The 20,106-nt window shown below is 33.0% G+C and overlaps 1 protein-coding gene across 2 annotated transcripts in view; it reads right to left on the reverse strand.

Annotated features, from left to right (window-relative positions):
- The window catches only part of LOC132200740 (transcription factor Sox-2-like), a 232,605-nt gene that overhangs the window by 20,847 nt on the left and 191,652 nt on the right, over positions 1–20,106 (reverse strand). Inside the window, exon 4 of one of the 2 annotated variants that reach the window (XR_009442187.1) lies at positions 2,095–2,306. The exons of the other annotated variant lie outside the window; for it this stretch is intronic. The gene's annotated coding sequence lies outside the window, so the exon portion shown is untranslated. The remainder of the gene's footprint in view (positions 1–2,094; positions 2,307–20,106) is intronic. 2 annotated transcript variants of the gene reach the window in all.

Here is a 20,106-nt window from a genome sequence, read left to right on the forward strand (position 1 = left end):
ATCACAAAGGTAAAAAAACGTGAATTTTTCGCATTTGGCTCATGATCAAAAAGTTATTTTTAGAATTTTTTAGATATTTTTTGAAAATTTATGAATTAATTGTCAATAAATAAATAAATTTACCCATTTTAGATACGTACTTTCTCAAAATAAATTTTTGATCACGAGCAAAATGCGAAAAATTCACGTTTTTTTACCTTTGTGATTTTTTTATAAAAAATCTAAAAATTCGTTTTCAAACCCTGCGATTATTTTCACTCAATTTCCAAATTTTATGAGTTAAAATTTCAGTTTTGAACCATTTCTTTCGTTTTCTTTTTGTGCTAATATTTTTTCTGACGTCTTAAGTTGCCACCTAACTTAATTTGTCATTTAATTTTGGGTTCTTAAAATTTTGTTTAGTTTGAAAACCAATTTAATTTAGCAACAAGTTTGAAAAGTCTCATCTGCTTAATTAATTCCAGGCGAGAGATTGCTGTCACCTTGTTTGTTTATCTCTGGGCAGAAGGAGGCGCTGGTAAATATTCATATATTGTATGCAAATCAGCAGAAACCATCAAAAGGTGAACTAATTTGAATGACAAATGGCCGCTCGTGACGGCTGGAGATAATGTCATGAGCCGGTCGAGGACGAATCTTTTAACAGCTGAATATCTAAGGAAATTCGTTCCAGGCGCGATAAACAAACCTGCAACTTTTTCCAGCTTCGGATTTTATTTTCAAATGAAGCTGAAAAAAAATTACATAAATACTGAAATTAAAATGTAAAAAGACGAAGGTGTTAACAGTGACCTTCAGAGGTGGGGAAAAAGGCAGGAAGACAAGAAAAGGTGGCACCTTTTTTATACGTATATATATTTGCAAGAAAAATAAGATCTCAAACTACTTTATGATTGTGAATAAGACGATTATAATAATATGCAGAGTGCCCGCGTGATTATTATTGTTCCGCTCGAGCAGCGCAGCCACCGACAGAGATTCCATCGCCCCGATTTTTTTTTTATTATTTTATTCAAACGACTTTTCAGTTTGATTATCTTTCGGAGCCGGAATTTTATCTCGGGTCGAAAATCGTGCAGCCGGTCGTTAAGGCGATTTGGCGGTTTAATTAAAATTATCATAAACCTTTGGACCATATGCGGAGGAGACACTTTTGCAAATTGGAATGTGTGTATTACCGGCTGTGTTTGTATCGCCAAATCTATAAAAGAAAAAAAACTCTTAAAGCGTTCAGCTGATTCGACTCTCAGCTGCTTGTCACGGCTTTTTGAGGCGCGTCTGGCTCTGTGCAATACGAGAATGGCGAACTTGCCGCTGAGTGTGAGAGACGATCTCACTATCCCTTAATTTGACACCTGCTCATGGCCACTGAACACCGCGCACGCCGGTTTAATCGGCTCATTTACAATTTTCACAGCTCAGAGATGATAATTAATATTTATATGAATATATGATTATTTTGCTGACAGTTGAACAATTAAACGTAAAAAAAAATTATATTTTAATATTTTTAATTTCCACAAATTTTTAAGAAAATCATTTATTATTATTATTATTGTTCTTTATTGTATTATGGAATGTAATCACATGTAATGTCTCCCGTGCGACCCACCCATTTACAAAAAAGCCCAGGTTGGATTCAATTGATTATAAAATGAAAATTTTTAATTTATCATGTCATTTAATGTTTAATATCGTCAATTATATGAATTCTAAAAAATTATTATTCGATAGGAGACAAAAAGGCTAATTAAAGTAAAAAAAATTTACAAAAAACTCATAATTTTTCTTATTTTTTTTTAAATTATTAAAAATATTTTAAAATAAATTTATATCATTTTATTTTGTTCTTTTTTAGAAGATAACTCAATGATGAATAATAAAAATAAATTAAATACTTTCTATCATAATCATTTTGGTTGTTGAAAAACCAATTAATTATTTTATAACCAACAACGCAGCAAATTAGTATTTATTTTTTTATTCTTATGAGGAGCCAGCATTAGTAACAAAAGGATTCAAATTGTAAGTAAAAAAGAAATTAATTAACTTCAATTAAGGTACAAAATTTTAAATTATTGCAAAAGGTCTCACCTGAAGCATAAGTTGGATGTGCTTGGCGTGTTAAAGCAATAATTGCGTGCTTGTCTGAGTGTCGAGTTAGTGGGGCACCTGGTGGCCTCGCGGGGGCACCAAACGCGCCGCACAGGCAGGGCTGGACACCGTGAGCGGAAAAAAGCCGCGGATGTCCGGGCCGTAATGATTTGCTGCACTGCATCACACCCCACAGTTTCCAGCAGCCGCACCTACAATCACACAGAGCAGATTTTGTGTCATTACTGCGACGTGTTTATACTTTTTCATCAAAATCAACAGACTCATTAATTAATTCAGTTAACTAAAAAAAAGTGTCGCACCAAATTTTTTAAGAATAATTTGATTTTTCTATTGTCATCAATTGAGTAAGCTGTAAATATTTATTACACACGGCCAATACTTTTCTCTTTGTTAATTATATTTAAAAATTTAATTTATATAAATCAAAATAATTTAAAATGCACCAAAAAGAAATGAGTATCTGTTAAGTGTGATGTTGAGCCTTTGGGGACACGCATGTTTAAATGTACATATTATATAATTTGTATTTTTACGTTCAAAAGCTGCAATTTCAACAGTCAAGAACTATTTTTTAATTTTCTATAAAGTTATAATAATAAAATAAATTAAAATGATTTAAGTAAAGTAAATTATATCAAATATGATTATACATCAAAATATGAAAATAGTTATTTCAAAAGCCTTTTAAATTTAATAATATTTATACAAAACTAGTACTTTGAAAAAACATAAATGGTTATTTTCGATTCTTGTCAAAATGATTTCACAGCTCCAGCATAGCTCATGAATCAAGAAGTATGGCTGCAGCCCGCAGCCAAAACATGGTAGATTGTCTTTTTAAACTCACAAAACTCATTGAGGAAAAGTCGACTTTAAATTCTAATCACTAATTATCAAATGTTTAAAATAAAAAAATTACAATTGAATTGTAGACAGGAATTTGAATATCTTATTAGTTATTTTTTATTTCTTATCAAATGTAAATTACAATAAAAATTGAGCAACAAATTTTTATTGCAAAACAGTTAACGGACCACCGGTCTTGGTTGATCGAACTCATCACATAAACTCTCCAAAACAACGTTTTCGTAAAAAATTTCCCGTGCAGCTGGCAATCTGCAACACAATGGACATGCAAGTGGCTATCGATTTAATTTTTCTTTTTTTTTAGTGCGTGCAACAACATTTGGTTCGGAGAGTAAATTTCTCTTTTCTCTCTCAAGCTGTGAAAAAAAATGCGGCACTTCCTACTTTGGTGCCGTTATATGGAAAAAAGTGCGGAAACGTTATGTCAGAGAGTCGTTTCCACAATAATTTTCTGTGTCATTAGGGACGATGATGATGAATGAATTCGGAGCGTAATGGTCCGACCAATATCAAATAATATTATTAGTGCTCATCGAAATATGGCGCAGTGTGTTATTGTTGCTGGAGAGCGATCAACTGGGCCGTGAAACTGGTCCCATATTCGATGATGATGGTGCAGAGCCAGCTGTTTGTTGTGTCACGCCAGTTACGCGCATTGGAAAGTTGCAAATTATTACGTGAGTGAGCTGCAAACATAATAGTCATGTAACAAACACGCTGTGATTGGCATAATTTATGCAATACTCGATGCCATTGTATGTTTTGCATCAATGTCGAGTCGAGGGCTTGATTCGGGAAAATTATTTTATAAATAAACACAATAAATTAGGGATTTATGTAATCTCAAATATAGGAAATATATTGAAAAGTTTGGTTAAAAAGGTAAAAAGTTGACATGAAAATTAAGCCGCACCTAATTCATTCTGCAAAAATGTATTCTTAATTGATAAATTAGTTTTATCTTCATAATTTTCATTAATTTCTCCACTCCGAAGAAATTTTAACAAAAATATTGTACAATGCAATCTTAGATTTTATATTGTTAGAAAAAACGAAACAATTAAGCAACACCTCGGAACAAGTGCAATGAATTTGCAGAATCTATAATATAAAAATTACAAGTTATTGTTTAAATGAATATTTAAATTACTTGTTACACACAATTTTTTAAATTAAAAAAAAAAACATGAATTTGAAAAAATAATAATATGGAAGCCACTCTTAAAAATTATTTTTCTTATAATAATTTGAACCGCAGTTTTTTGCCAGAGGATTAAGAGCAAAAAAAGAACAAAGAGAGCGGCATTCGGAAGTATCAGGCAGTCATCTAAATGCAAGCTTTCAGCATCCAGAAAAAAGAAAAATGTCCAAACAACTTTATTACTGTTAATTTTTCTTTTGGTTTTGTATTTTGTTATTGTAAAAATTTGTATATGTAAAATTATCATCTTTTCTCTCAATTATATTAACTTGTATAATTTTGAATGTATAAAGATGTATCCCGTTATGGGCTGCAATTGCCTTTGTGATAGATCAATAAACACAATTTGAATAAACTATACTAATTCCATTATTAAATTCGAAAGAACATAATTAAATGTAAATCATCTCATTAATAAATTTTACTTCTTCTTCTTCTCTTTCTTTTATTTAACAGGTGTTTCTAAGTAAATGATGTGGTGTTCAAATTTCATGCGTTTTACAGGATATAAGAAAACGCTACATATAATTTAATATAAATTATCTTAATTATTTTTTTGTTGTCCTGTTACATAAACAACTTTTTGTTTGTTAAAAGTGCATTTATTTTGATTGTTTCTTTTTCTCTTTTTCTCTGTCCGTGCTGGCCGCAATTAATTAAATGCTGATTATTTTTTGCGTCACGCTCTCGTCATGCATGACGCGGAGCAGGGCGATCCGTTGTGCGGCTGCCGCGGCCGATCCCTGCTTTTTGCGTGCGCGCTCCTTATTTTAACAGGTGACACGCTCAAAAGTCCAACACGCGGAGAGCAGCTTGCTCTCCACCTTTGAGGTTTTCGCCGCGCGCTCTCGAGACCAAATGATATCGCTCGGAAAATTGGGCCCTTTACCGCCGACAAAAGGGGTAATGATAATCAACCTGTCACCTGAGAATTGCATGCACGCACCTTCTGCGCTCGGCTCCGCTGGCGTGCTGCTCGTAAAAACGTAAAAACGCCCTCCTATAAATAAATATTTTGCTCTCCCTCACCTTCTTCGGTTAAAGTAAACACGACAGATCCCACAGCCTGGAAAAACTGGAATATTTGCAAATTTTCAATTTCATGACAATTCAGACGTGATGAATTCATTATTAAATTATTATTCTATATTCTTACAAAATTTTGATTTCTCTTTTGAATCTTTCGCAGCAAATTGTGAGAACTAATTCAGAATGTTTGAATTGCATTTAAAAAAGTAATTTTCTCTGAAAAATTGAAACTGAGCGAACCTCGTTGCAAAGGATAAATGAAAAAATAAAGGACAGTATGAAACTGTTGACGGACTCCTTTGCTTATTTAATTTCTGCAATTTTTTCTTATTAAAATTAAATTGTCCCATTTTATTTTCAATTTTTTATGATTTCCTTCCACTTAGGTTTAGTTCGGACACAACAAAACCCTAGGTTTTTAAAGTACCAGCAGACCGCAGGTCACCTTTGGGGTCAGTTGTCCTTTATTTTTTCATATTTTCTTTGCAACAAGGTTTTACAATTTTTCATGAAATTCACCTCGAGCGTTACCATGTAATTTTCTTTGCTTAATTTTGAATAAAACATTTTTGTCATGTCCTTTTTTTATCCATGGGGTTAACTTTGTGATTATTTTCTTTATACTGGATATGAAAATATTTTGCTTGACAAAATTTCGTTCAAATTTAATTAGAAACTGGAAACTAACACGATTATTTGGCTTTCAAAATCAATATCAATATAATGGATAAAAATTATGAGTAGAAATAAATCATTTAATAAATATTAATCTAAATTAATATTCAGTTTGAAAAAATTACTTCGCTGATAACTTTCTTAACTTCCTTACCCTGAACAGCTTTTAAACAAATTTGAAATTTTAGAAATTTCAAAAGAAAACTACTAATTTTGTTTTCTATCAACCAGTTTGCTTAATTCATAAGATGAATTAATTTGAATAACTTTCAAATTTGTTCATTTGCTCTAAGCTTTCTTGCGAGTTTTTTTTTTTTGCAAAATAAATTATATGTATTTTTTTTAATTTACTTTTCATAATTTCAAAAACATCATCATAAAATGTGTTTCATGTTTTCCAACGATTGCGCATGCCTTCAATTTTCTTCCTGATCTTACCATCGAAACGATTATTATTTCTTACACGTGTGGAGTTTTTTGTTGTTTTGTTTTCCAACTGACTCTGATGATGGTGAGATCGTATATTATTGGGCCATCATTAAAACGAGAAGGTGCGAGGCTCGTCGTGTTTGCTGCGTGTATCTTCGCACTTGAAATTGAATTTCACGTGTGTGCGCCGCACTTTGGGGCCGCGCGGATTATTCTCGGAAAATTTTTGTCGCGTCATCCTCATTAGTTGTTATTTAACCGCGGCCCTGCTCTCCGCGAGAAAGAAACACAAGTCGGCGTTCTCGCCTCGCTCTCGCGCCACATTTCATTTTTCATTAATTTTTTGTTTTACGCGCCGAGTTTGATTAATTGCTTTTTGATCACGTCTATTCTCTCTTCCATTCCCCGCACGGTGCAGGATAAGAGGCCAGCCGCTCTTTTAAGTTTTTCTCCGCAGCTCAAAATGTTCATATTCTTATGTGGTAGTTTTTTCAGAGACTCAGAAATTATTATTTTTTTTTTTTTTTTCATTTATTTAGGGTCAGGCCAAGACAAAGTCTTGTAGGCCTGTGCCCTTTATTGGTGGTACAGAAGGCACCACCCAATTAATTATTTTTATTTTTATTTTTGGGTTCAAACTTTATTTAAAAAATCATCATGGAAATTAAAAAAATATACAGCTTCTCTATATCCATTTAATGAACAAAAAAAATTATCTTGGAATACATTCTTATTTTATTTTCATTTTACAGTTCCAAATTGAGTTTTTAGTGAATTCCAAAATCAAATTTTTTTTGTACATTTAGCGAAATTGCCTCTAAAAATAACATTTTGACAAATAAACAACAATAATAATAATAATCAATAATAATGAAAATGAAGCTATTCTTTTGTTGCTTCTTTAATTGTTAGAGTTGACCCTTGAGGTGGATTTCATGATAAACTTTAATCAGGATAAAAAAATTTTTTTTTTCTAGTTTTGTATCACAAATTTTGAAATACTAAATGAATTTCTCCTAAAATCTCATATTTTCAAAAAAATTGTACATAGAAAATTCACCCAAAAGCATTTTTAAGCACTTTAAATTTTGATAAAAAAAAAAAAAAAAATGAATAATTGTTTTAGTTTTTTCACCTAAAAATCTTCAATATCAGCAGAAAAATTACTTATTTTTCCCAACCTCGAGGTGATTGCCCTGACAATTTTGTCATCAGCATCAAACTTGTTTACAGAACAAATCGTCGTATGTGATGTTGTGAAAGAGAGAGCAAAGCTTTTTCCGCACAATTTCCAGCTGGAAACCTTGAAAGGGCGATCAGGTGGTGGTTTGTTTGCTGCTGGTAGCGCACAGGAATGATGGGTGGATGCGTGTGCTGTGTGGATGAAATTTCATCGCTGCGACATTCGAGTGGAAGAAAAAAAAAAGGAGTTTTAAAATCCGTAGAGCTGCTCGCTCTGATCATGGCTGGGCTGCTGCTCTCTGGCCCTGAAAGCAGAAAGAGCTCCTGGTTTTTACTCGACCGACCGACCAAGAGAGAGAGAATAAAACAACGTCCGTTAATTTGCCCTTTCGCGTGCATGCATATGTGTGTTTTGTGTATGGGCAGCTAGTCGTGTGTTCCCTCCAGGCCCTTTTCTTTTTTCCCGACTTTTTTCTCCTCGTTTATATTTTAATATTCTCTGCGCTGTGTGTTTTATTAATAATGATAACATGGCCGCTGCATGGATGAAGAGCGCGACCATTCCTTAATTAATTTTTCTTTTTATAGAGCTCATTCATTTTAAAGCCTCGGTAATTTATAGCGCGCGCCGGGAAATGCAAAGAGCCAGACTGCGCTTTTCAAAGAGAGACATTCATTACGCCACGAATTATATATAATTGTGGCTGCGGCGAAATTTTTTCATGCATCCGTCAGTCGGTGATACGAGTTTTTAAGTTTATTATTTTTTTGAATAAGAATGTAATGTACTTTTTGTGCACCCAGCAAAGAGTACCGTTCGTGAATAATTGCACACAAAAAAGAATCAATTCAGTGCAGAGTAATTGAAATCCCATCACGACGACGAGACAGGAAAAAAAATAGAAAGCATTCTACCGTGCCAAATTATATCAGGTATAGCGAAATTAATTAGTGAATCCAAGGAAAGTCACTTTATAATATTTTCTTTTATTAAATTTATTTCATTAAACTTAATTAATGACCAACAATAAAAAATATACAGATTGAAGTTCTCCGTGGTTTTTAATGTTGCAATAAAATGATAATTATTATCTCATTGTTATAGTTATTGCTTAATATTGTAGACATGATCAACACAAACATTGATGCTGGAAACACTCTTGCGAAAATTTAATTTAATGGAATAAAAAGGTGATAAAATAAAGAGATTTACATGAAAAATTAATAAAATTTTACATTAAATTAAATAAATTTGTCTGATTGCTTTTTCAAGTCTCAACAGAATTGGATAATATGTAATTTTCTTTTCCTTTCTTTTCTTCTTCATCAAAGACACCCATAATTAAATAAATTTTTGCTAAAAATATAAATAAATTGAGATCACGAATAAATCTTGTCTGCAGCGAGGGCAATTCAATTCAATTCAATAATTAAATTTTATTGTTGTTCTGTTAGGCAAGAATATTAACAGTAGTTTTTAGAACATGTTAGGTCTAAAATTAAAATCAGGCCTTTCTTGATTGTTTTTATTTATATAATTCCTAGACAATCTAATGTTGAATTAAGTATTTTTTTTTAATTTATTGCAATTGCACGTCAAAGAGAACGTTTAAAGAACAAGGAAAAGATTTTGATTTTTGTCCCCTGCTCTGTGTCTATTTTCTTTGCAAAAGGGTTTCGGCAGTGAAATATTTTGTGCTGATTGCAGTCTCTGGAGGGAACGCCGCGCATTATAAAATTTGGTGCGGAGGAAGATCAACACTCGCGATAAAAGTGCGTGTGCTCTTGTCATGTGCGTTTTTGCCGCTCGGAACGCGATGGGCCGCTTTAGTTTTTAGCCCCTGCGCGCCCCAGATAGCGCGGAGCGTCGGGAAAATGAGCAGGAGGATGTTCAGGGGGTAGAGATGCATGTACCGGTTTATGGTTTTAGCACGCAGGGGCGAGCATTAAGGGTTCCAGGTAGGGAAACATCTTTTAATGAGAAAACTCAAATGTACAATATTATTGGGAATTCCAAATAAAATTAAGCAACTCATTTTAAATTTCCATTAAAATCCGTTATAAAAATTCTCACGCTTTTGAAATGGTCAAATTTTCGCCCAAATATAAAGCGACCCATATAACTGTAAACTTTGTACGCGCCTCTCACGCGTTATGTGTTCTGCGCGGCGACGAATTTTTCACACGACTCGTTCGTTTCGTTCGTTCGTTCTTCACGCGTGAAAAAGTGCAGCCCCTTCAAAAAGAGAGAATTTACAGCCCCTTCGCTCTCCGGTGGCGCGTTTTCTGACCAGGTCCTCTTCATTTTTTCGTCGAGGGTCAAAACTTGTTGGCATGAAAAATGGCAGTGCGCACACTGCTGTGACCGAAGCACTGCACGCATCATCAAAATTATTTCCACAGCCGTGAAGTGTAAAATTTCCACCAACTTTCTAAACTTTATGGCCGGGCACGAATTTGTCAGTGTCCGACTTACCACTTGAAAAGTGAAAAAAGACGAGCAAACTCGTCGCGGTCTTTAACTCATTTCGCACTATGCATGTGTTAATAAAAGACAATGGTCGAAACAATAACTGTGAACAAATAAAACGAGTGACTGACCACTTCCTCCTTTTGTCTTCAGATTTTTAGAGTTAAAATTTGAATTTTTTTTATTCCAGTTAAATTAAATTTGTTTGAAGAAGTCGACACTCGAGGAGATGGTCATGGAAATGAAGAAATCGGGCTTTTCCTCGTTGCAGAAAATTGTTTTTTTTTCTTATTAAAAAACAAATGGCTCTACCAGTTTCGGTCATGGTCTGCGACCCTATTTCATGAGCAAGCCAAATAAAAAAAAATCAGCTAAATTGAAAACATCACATTTTAAAATAAAAATTTAAAATCTTAAAACGTACAAATTCAAGTAACGAGGAAAAGACTTTTCATTGACACAAATTAAATTTATGACTGAGATTTTTGTTACACAATATTATGTTACGTTGAAAATTTCTTAAATTTCTATCAAAAATTAAAAAAAAAAAAGGATTTAGTTACATTTAAAAAAAAAATTAAAATTATTCCTATTTTTTCTATATCTTTAAACAATTTCTCTACGGATTTTTATAAAAAATATATATCAAATGTTGCTGAACCATCTATCTATATCATCTTTGTTGTTGTGCAAAAAATAAATTAATTATTTTCAAGCATTTGCATTATTTCATGATACATAAATTATCAAAATTGTTATTTTTAAACTCTAATACCGTTGAAACCGTTTATCAATGTTATTTCATGATCCATAACTTGGATGGTATTAAAAAATTAATTAATTAGAAATTTGTTAAAATTCAAAGATGACAAATCCATCAAGCCTCATTACACGAAATTACTTCAATCAATTTGAAACTTGAAACATCTGAAAGGCTCTCAAATTTTGAAATTAAAATTCTAGTTAAAAATCTTAAATAATTGTCTTCAGATTTTCAGAGTTTATGTCGTGTTATGAATTGAATTTTTTTTGCCGGTTAAATTAAATTTGAGTGAGATTTTTGCTACACAATATTATGTTAAATTAAAAATTTCTTAATTTTCTATCAAAAATTAAAAAAAAAAGATTTAGTTGCATCTTAAAAAAATTGATATTTTCCTATTTTTTTTTTTTTTTACATATCTTCCTCTACGGATTTTTATAAAAATATATCAAATGTTGCTGAACAATCTATCCATAGAGGGATCTGAGAGGGATCATCTTTGTTGTTGTGCAATAAATAAATAAATTATTTTCAAGCATTTGCATTGTTTCATGATACATAAATCAAAATTGTTATTTTTAAACTCTATAATGTTATTTCTTGATCAATAACTTGGATGGTATTAAAAAATTAATTAATTAAAAATGTGATAAAATTCACAGATGAGAAATCCATCAAGCCTCATTACACGAAATTACTTCAATCAACTTGAAACATATGAAAGGCTCTCAAATTTTGAATAGTTAAAAATCTTAAATAATGAAGTGTGTTTCCGAGAAATTGATTAAAATTTATATTTGATTTGGATATGGGTTTAAAGGATGGCCAATCACAAGCATAAGGGCACCTCTTCCATTATTTGCATTAATCGACAAATCGAACAGGCAGCGAGGAATTAACGAGGCCGCGCTCGTCCAGTTGGCGAGCGGGCTAATTTGCTAAAACACACGCTCTGAGCCGCCGGTCATCGATTTTCCCAGCGCGGAACTCCCAGCTTTTGCAGCGCGGAACTCGCAAGCTCGCCGCTCACTCGCTTCATTATTCAAACACGAGCGCGAGTGAGAATTGCACAATTAATTGCACAATTCCTGGCGTAGCCGCTGGCCGAGACGCATTAAAAAAAAACCAGAGCTGCAACTCGCAGGAGGAAAATGTATATATGATGGTTGGCGCGGGGAGAGACTCGAGCACGCGAATGTCGCATTAGCCGTGAAATTTTTCATCAACCCCAACTGGTACCCCTGTCTACTGCTCCACTCGCTCGCTTACCTTTATTATTTCAACCATCATCTTTCTCTTTCGGTCGAGCAGCAGCTCTCTCGGCCGCCCGATATAAAATATTGATTGCGCCGCAACCGGCACAGCAGCCACTGAATGTGAGCAACCGACAGATGCAGTTTGTTGTTTGCAGCTCTCCCATGTACAGTAAAAAAATATCACTGCCAAAGCAGTCCCCGACCCGAAACAATTATGTGAGCCCACCTAGGACGGCGAAAAAAATAAAAAATAAAAAAGTTTTTCTTTCCAAAAAGTTCTCTTTGTTCTGGTTGACTTATTTAATTTAAAATTTATTACTGTAACTAAAATAATTTGAACTTTTATTTAAATAATTTATGATGATTAAACAATTATTAAAACATTTATTTATAATTCTATTTCAATTTTTACTTTTTGTATAATTAAAATTATTTTAAATTTGTTGAACTAAAACAATTATAAATTATATAAATATCAAATGTCCAAGGGGATGTATAATTTTATGTTTTTTATTTTTAAGTTATACACATTTATATAAACAGCGGCTAGACACAATTTATTTTAAAGATCTTCACCGGTCATTTGTATTTATCTTTTTTCTGAAAGATTGTTAAATTTCGAGTATATTTTGTGAAACCACTATTTAAAATTCCAAACCGTTGCGTCTCAATCAAAAAACGAGTGATTCGCGCGAAAAACGTGTGAGAATTGAGTAGCCAATCAGATCCATCAGTTTTGTACAAAAACTACAGAATTTGGTCACATTGGCGCTGCGATCGCTGATTTTTCCAAGTTTTCTGCAGCGCCTTGGGGCATTAGTGGCAAAATCAGCGATCGCAGCGCCAATGTGACCAAATTCTGTAGTTTTTGGACAAAACTGATGGATCTGATTGGCCACTCAATTCTCACACGTTTTTCGCGCGAATCATTCGTATTTAGGTTAATTTCTTTTGATTGAGACGCTACGGTTTGGAATTTTTAAATAGTGTTTTCACAAGATAAACTCGAAATTTAGCAATCTTTCAGAATAGAGAGCAATACACTTGACTGGAGTGGATCTTTAACTTTAAAAAAAAAAAAATTGAACGGTTCTTTCACGATTTGTTACTCCGTCTATCTATTGAATGCACTCCAGGAATAATATAAATCATTTTAAATTTTCAAGATCTGAAATCTAAATCTATCATTTTTTTTGTAAACCACTGCATTAAGTTCATAATTATTGAAAATTACCAAAAAAATAAAAATAATAATAAAAAAGAAAACCTTACGTTTATTTCGATATAGCCATGCGGTATATATTTATTTGATCTCTTTTGAGTCTTGCCATGTATTTCCTTGCTAATTCAAAGTGCATTAGTGCGAAAGGTGAGTCACCTGCTGGGGAAAAGCTCGTCATTTCTTGGGTGTGCAGTGCGCGGGGAACACTTCATATAATGTTACGACTTTCTGCGCTCTCAGGTCGGGTCTCTCACTTTAGCCCATGTGTGTGTTATATGCTCTCGGTAAGCTTCAAAAGAATTTGTTAATTAAATTTTATTATGATGCGCGGCCAAGGCGCTTTTTTAATGTTTATTTTGATGTAATATTTTAAAACATTACCATAAATTAGCAGATTAAGTAAGAGAAGTTCCCAACTTTATATTTCCTCCGCAAGATTTCCCGACAGAGAGAAAATAAGAAGGAGGCGCGCTTTTTGTTCCGTTTCCAGCTCTCGTGTGGCGTGCTTTACGAGTGTTCACAAAACTATTTTAACAGCCATAAACGTCATAAAAAGCATGAGCCGCGCTGCTCTCTCGATCTCTCGGCTCGCGCACACCATTTTTCGAATTAGCCGGGCCGCGCGAGGATGTGTTTGCAATAAAAAGTCGCGCACGGAAAAGTTGTATTTCATTTTTATTGTACCTAGTAAAGTCACCTATTTTCTTTTACTCCAAACCGGCTGGAGGAAAAGAGATTATTAAAAGTACATCACAGTCACATTAATAAAGGGTAGAGCAGTATTTGCATACAAATAATTCAGCTATTCATTTAAATTTTATTTATTTGCAATATATTTTAATGTGCTTGTGAAATTTTATAAAAGGTTTAATTCATATGGATTAAACATAACAGATGGAAACTTAATATAAATTAATTTTTTAAGAGGTTTTTCCGTGGATTTACTGAAACTGCGAGAAACACTTGGTCTTTAAAGAATGGAATATACAAATCCAAATTTTGACTTTTAATTGTGAAATTAATTTTTTTAAATGTCTCAAAGACCAATTATGTTGCTCAGTATACCCTAATTTTCCGAGTTTTAATTGAAATTTTGATTTTTTTGTGACTCTAAAATATTACTTTTTGAGACATTTTTAAAAATTAATTTCTCAATTAAAAGTCAAAAGTTTGGTTCGTATATTCCATTCTTTAAAGCCACAGTTTCAGTAAATCCAACGGAAAAACCTCTTAAAAAATTAACCACTGAAACTGCTTTACACTTTACAACACAACACGCACACTAACAATAATCTGCGAAATAAATTTATTTGTTTTTCAGATTCCTCAATTAACATTTCTTATATAGAAATATTCATTGTTTCTATTTTCTCTGGAAATAATCTGAAAATAGTCTTTTGATCTATAATAAAATCTCTCAGAACGCAGATTCGTACCATTTTAGCCTCTTGGACTTTTTTAATTTTTTTTATTTTAATTACATTACTTTACAATTATTTACTTTCAATTCAATTCAATTCAATTTTATTGTTGTTCTGTTATAGACAAGAATATTAACAGTAATCTTTAGAACATGTCAGGTCTAAAATTAAAATTTAGAGAAAAAACCCGTAGCTTAGGGCAAAGGGAAAAATTTATATTTGTATTTATTTAAACTAATACAAAATTCATCATCCAAATTGAAAATCAAATCAAAATCAAACGCTCAATTTCAGGGGTGGTCCGCCGACGAGAAAGAAAACGTATACATGGGCGATAATTAAATTTCCTCTCTGGCACGGTGGGGGTGATCAAGATTGGCGCGGCACGCAGAGCTTTTTCGATCGAGAGGGTGGGGTGTGAAAATTGGGTTTAGATCTCTTTGAATTAAATTAGTGGTCTGATCAAATGTACACACACACGCGAGACGCGCACACATTGTTGCAGATCGAGGGGGTGGTCCGCGTGCGTGATGAGACGCGCAACTCTCTTTGCTAAACACAAGGGATCAGCGTAATGAATGGAAATAAAGAGTTGGCTATTAGAACGCAATTTGAACACCCTCTCGAAAACGGGTTCCTAATGCATAATGTAATATCGCGTCCAAATCCTTTTACGATTCTCATTGTGCGGTGTCAAGTGGCGTGCAATTATCACCCTGCATACTTTAATTATTTATGCCGACACACATCGCGCAGCAGAAAAAGAGTGCGCGGCCGTTGCTTGCAGCTGCTCTAATTGATTTGGACAGCCGAATCTGTCCGATCATATATAATATTGCAGCATAATGTAATTTATTATCCGCGCGATGTAAACATGTGTTTGACCCTCTCTCCGCTAAGGGAAAGAATCGCGCTTTAATATATTCTAGCTCTTTTTTACTTTGCTCAATGCAGCGTGCGATTTGGCTTTGTCCCTGCGTGATTTGAATCTAGGTGCGCTTTTTTGTTATTAGGAGGATAATATGCACTTGTATAAAAGTATCAATAAAGTGTTCGTTCTGATGGAACTAAAATGACACGGTGTGTATGATGAGATCCAAATGATATAATTATAAAATTATTTTTGTGGTAGAATTTCACGATCGAGGGTTGATTCATTGTGATTTGAATTTAAAATTGGCTTTTCCTCGAAACATGACGTAGAGCAGGATATTTTTTTTCTGAAACAATAAACAACTCACAAAAATCCATCGAAAAGCGGATTTTAAATTCAAATCGCCTATAATTATTGTATTTAAAAAAAAAAAAAATTTTCAAATAGGTGATCAAGTAAATTGACCTACATGAAATTTGAAAACAATTTAATCAACCAGTTGGAATACATTTAATTTCCCCTAATCTAATTTCGCGCATTCCCTTTAAAAAAATTTAATTTTTTACCTAAATTTTTCAAAAACATAACCAAAATCTACTGATCTTCAAAATTTTACTACCAATATGAATTTTTATTAATATATTATTTTTGAAAATTTGTTGTTAATGTACTCCACAAATAAAATAAAATCTGCTTCATATACTTTTTCTCTTCAGTCTTTTGTAAGACTTAATTTTACAATTTGAATAAACTAAAAAAAAAAAAAAAATATATATATAAAAGAAATGACATCACTTGATATTAAAATATTTGACATCATAATGACTCATTACTCATAACAAAATTATGAAATGAAGATTAAGAATAAATTATATAATTACGGCAAGGATGCAGCTAAACATGATGTTTCAAAAAATTTGTAATTAATTTTTGTGTTATATTTAATGATTAAATGGATCGCAATTATGAGTGTTTTATATCAAGGTCCCCAGAACGACAGAATATGAACTTATGAGCGGTGTTCATGGCAAATATTATGCGGGAAAGTGTTTTATATATATAAAGATTAATCTCTATATTGCTAATTACAAATTTTTTTTTTTTAATATATAGTGAGTGTTTCAACTAAATTTTGAGGATTAAAAAAAATTAAATTATAAAATTATAATTATTAAAAAAAAATTATTTAAAAGTTAAGATTCAATGCGAAATGTTTTTAATTTAAAATTTATTGATTTTATTAAATGTACTAGTTAAAATTTTCTTCAATGACGACTTAATTATGCTTCTTTCTTACAAAATTGGATTAGACGCAAGATTAGCAAAGATCAAAGGAGATTAAAACTTGTAGAAAAGAATAATATTTAAAAAAAAGATATTACGCAGATTTTTGCCATTCAATTGAAAATAGACGTTTTTCCTTAATATTTTTTTTAATTCCCTATCAGTTTCAACGCAATTTTTGTATATTTTCTTAGGAAAATATTGCGCACATGCGAGCGATCTTGGTGTTTTCCTCTGGCGGAATCTGCGAAGAAAGCTGCAAGAACAATGGACGCGGCTGCGGCGAGGAAGGAAGTGACGTGTCCGTCCTGTGCTCCGGGGACAAAAAGAGGTCACGTAAGATCTGCATACGGCTGCACGACTGATTACTATGCAGCGGCGAAAGAGAGGCTGTTTGCGACCTATCCAGAGTCGAAGTCAAGACCGCCGAGATTGCGGCTATTGAAAAGATTTGGAGTGAGGGTCGGGGGGAGGCATCGGCGCGCCAGCTCTGCACGTCTCTTTCTTTTCATGAATAATTCATGACGGCGGTTGACAGGGGTGACCAGGTGGCTGTGCAGAGGTACAAAGGGGAGGATGTGGAGGCCTCAAGGGTGCTGCGTGCACCGGGGGCTGCTGGGGGAGCGGCCGCGGCCGCCGCCTGTGATACGGAAAGGAATTTTCATTCTTTCTCGCTGCTCCGCCGAAATAAATATATAAATAAAATCATCGTCATAATGCAGTTGTTTCTGGACGCGCTCGAATAATGCCGGATCCCGCGAGCGAGCGTCATTGACCGACTTTCGCACTCAGTCACAGGGGCGAAACGACCATTTCCTCCTGTAAATATATCCCATATTCTATTTTCCTGGTCTATATGTTTTTTTCATACTATAGCAGGAGAGATAACAATGTGATTGGACACGCTGGATTGCGTTCAGTGCCCGGCACGCAAAATAAGTCGTAAAATTAAAACTAAATGATGTTGCGTTTTTTCATGACGAAAATTACCCAACCATTACATCACTTTTTTTAATTGTTTAAAAACAAATAAGAAATAATTTTGCAATCATTTTTGTACAATTGATGTTAATTAACTTGAATTTTATACAAGAAATGATTAATTATGAGACCAAAGATAAAACCAAAATTAATTTCGCTCTTAAATAAAGTTCATTATTTTCCTTTCTCACTTCCTTTATTTTTGATATAATAAGAATTAAATATTACAATGGTAATTTGAATTTCAACCTGAAATTATGCTCAAAGTCTACTCATTAGGGATGAACCTCAATCAAGATAATCACCAACCATGCAAAATAAATAGTTTCTTGATGTGTTTTCTTTATTAGTTGTCACAAAAAAAATACAATAATTATTAATATATAATTAACTTTAAACAAAGAAAGTAATATATAAGGAATAAATAAATTAAAGTAATTAATATTTAATTCTATAAAATAATATAAAATAAAATTTTAACTAATATTAATATCAATTAATAGTATTGTAAAATTTACATTTTTTTTAAATATAATTTTATTAAATTAAAACTTTAGTTGCTTTTTAATTGGGGCCCAATTAGTAAATTCTGCTTATCAAACAGTTTGAATTTAACTGCTCTCAAACTCTGAAGGGTAAATTTCAAATTATTTGTTTTTTATTTCTTTATTTAATCACCTATAATTAAAGCGAGATTTTTAATGCAATGTTTTATTCCTGCGTAAATTAAGTTCACGCAGTTCATGCCTGTTGAAAGATAATGTTTTGTATTTTATTTATGCATGCACCAGAAATGAAAATGAAATTTGCATACATTTATTTTGAAGCCATCTATGATAAATAGATAAAAACAATTGCTATAGAAATACAAAGTTTTTGATCAATATTCGGGCACACAATTTTTCGTAATAATTTCCTGATTGTGAAAATTTTGAATTTTTTTCTGTGGACAGGACAATTTAAGATGCGTTTAATATTTAAAATTTTTTGAGAAATTGATATATTACTGGCCTAGAATTTATACACAAATAATAAAAAAATATTTGTAACTTAAGTCCAGGTAAATAATTAATGTTCAAAACGTAAATTCTCTAAAATGGCAATGAAAAATGTTAAGTCAAAACTGACAAATTCGAGGTGAAAATCAACTAGAACAGCAAACAAGCTGACAAGTGAGAAAATCCCACGGCTCGTTAAAATTTCTCAAGACAGCATCTGGCGCGCATTATAATTGCTGGGCATGTTTGCGGCCGATATACATGGAAGAAAAAAAACACACACAACATAACAAAAGGTGCATGTGTCACTGTTTCGAAAAAAGACAAATATTGTATAATAACTGGAGGGACAAACACATGATTTTATTGCCGGGCCGAAAGAAGTTTGCCCAAGAAGTTGGCAGGTCTGCCGTGGCCAACACTCGACGCTCCTAACTCGCTGAGCAAATATTTGGGATTTCTCGCGCCGCGCACAACGCGGCATATTACGACGATTTGATGAAGTGCCTCTGGATTTTTCTCCTCCTCGACTCGAAAAATAAAAGAGACTCGGCGAGTCGAGGAAAATATAAGAGAGGCGCAGTCGTGATTTTGCTGGTGTCGAGCTGACGTCATGACTCTCTGCAGTGCTTAATTGAGAAAGTTTCACCTTCGAAAAGAAACAATCAGCATCTCTGAAATTCGAGCCTCTCTAATGCGACGGCATTTGCGTCAATCACTCATGGAGCTGCCAGACTTTTCGGCGGATAAACCGTTTCAAAGGAGCTGCGCATTTAAAAGCCATGGGTGCTGCACGGGCACGATTTGCCGGCCGTCGCGGGGTCTCGGGTCATGCAAACAAAATTAAAGCGAAAAGCTGGGCGGCGACCAACATGCATGCGTCATAAAACGCTTCATGTTTCACGTGAAATTCAATTGACATTTTTGACAAAAAAAAAGGAGCAAATAAGGAAAATCTAGGAAATTTGAATGAGGAAAATTGGCTAATGTTAAATTACTAAAAATAAATAAATGATCTGAAAGAATTGTTTTGTTGGTTTTAAGAATTCCAATTACAATAATTGAAATTACAATTACTACAATAATTAAAATTATATTCAAATCTAAATCATTTGGTTTGGGTTTGGGATGAAGCAAGCTCTCATACTTTTAATTTTATAATTTTAAGTATTTAGAAATATATCAAAATTATCAGTGGATAAGACGTCAACTCAATGCTGCCAAAATCCTTTTTGGAAAAAGTTTAATAATTGCTCAAGTTTTACAAAAATATTAAATAAATCTTAAACTTAAAATCTTCTGTAATAAATAGTTTTTACACATTTAAAAATTAAAA

Source organism: Neocloeon triangulifer, unplaced genomic scaffold (assembly GCF_031216515.1).
Source record: "Neocloeon triangulifer isolate White Clay Creek 2 clone unplaced genomic scaffold, ASM3121651v1 ptg000014l, whole genome shotgun sequence".
NCBI lineage: Eukaryota > Metazoa > Arthropoda > Insecta > Ephemeroptera > Baetidae > Neocloeon > Neocloeon triangulifer.